This window comes from Elephantulus edwardii, unplaced genomic scaffold (genome assembly GCF_000299155.1).
Source record: "Elephantulus edwardii isolate Elephantulus edwardi_28Jun2011 unplaced genomic scaffold, EleEdw1.0 scaffold00208, whole genome shotgun sequence".
NCBI lineage: Eukaryota > Metazoa > Chordata > Mammalia > Macroscelidea > Macroscelididae > Elephantulus > Elephantulus edwardii.
In genome coordinates, this window is record NW_006399958.1 from 1593808 (window position 1) to 1594939 (window position 1132).

A 1132-nucleotide genomic window follows, 5' to 3' on the forward strand; every position below is an offset into this window, starting at 1 on the left:
GTCTGGCTTGCTGTCCAATATCAGTTCACAAGAATTTCGTCCTTTCTGACTTCTTGCAGCTCATCTCCAACTCAACTAGGATCTTGTATCTTGAGAAAGACCACTGTGATCAACTGTCTCCACACCTCAGGTCCACTTCCCATCTCAACCTTCTCAGCGTTATAACCCTCTACACAGCCCCAGTCACACAGCCATGAGCAGAATTCACCTCTCACAAACCTGACTTGGGAAGTGACTTTCCCAGAACTGTTCTGCTGCCTGCCTCTCATCAGAACCCTGGGAGGATTCATCAAGAATTAAGCATACAAAGATTTTCCCAATTAAGAATGTCCACACCCCAATTAAAGGCACAAATGGGTTCTCCCAGGGGTCCTGCTCTCATGCAGTACAATGCTCAGTGTTGATGGAAGACTCAGGTTTAAGTCAGCCAGGAAATGGCTTCCCACTGCTCTACGTCCTGATTGTTGACAGGAGGAAATTCTTGAAGTGCCCATTGGTGGATGTTTTGAGGCTTCTTATGTAGAGGAATGAGGTCTGAAGGGCCCTTAGCTCTCCAATACACCTGGAACACAAGAAGTACTTCTTGAAGAGGGTGAGGAAACAGTCCAGGAAATAACAGAGTTTACCTCCGAGCCAGGGCCCCTCAGCTCCCCAGGTGTCAAAAGTCTTGGGGCACTGTGTCCTCAGAGGGTGATCGGAGCCCAATGCTGGACATCATGGGAACCCTGGACTCTGCACTCACACCAATGGACAGTCTCATTGTCAGGGACAGAGGCCAAGAAACAAGAGCTAGATCTATCATAAGAGCCAAATTTATGCATTTTTTTCCCAGAGGGACACTAAGCTGTCTCCCCACACCATCCATCTAGGAAAAATAAAAATGGGACTGTCCTCGTGGGAAAGGTTTCCAAATACACATGAGAAGAGAACCCAGCTTTCTCTGGGGCTTCGTTTCCTTTAGCTTTGGCCGAAGGTGGTATAGCACTGGTCTGTGCGTTGCTGTACAGAGGTAACTCGTGGTTACAGTGATACTGAAGCCTGTGACAGTGATGTGCCAATCGTGGTAATGGGCACCCATGGTGGACAGTGTTGGCTGGAGCTTCCCGACTAAATCAAGCCTGGAAGCAGGAGC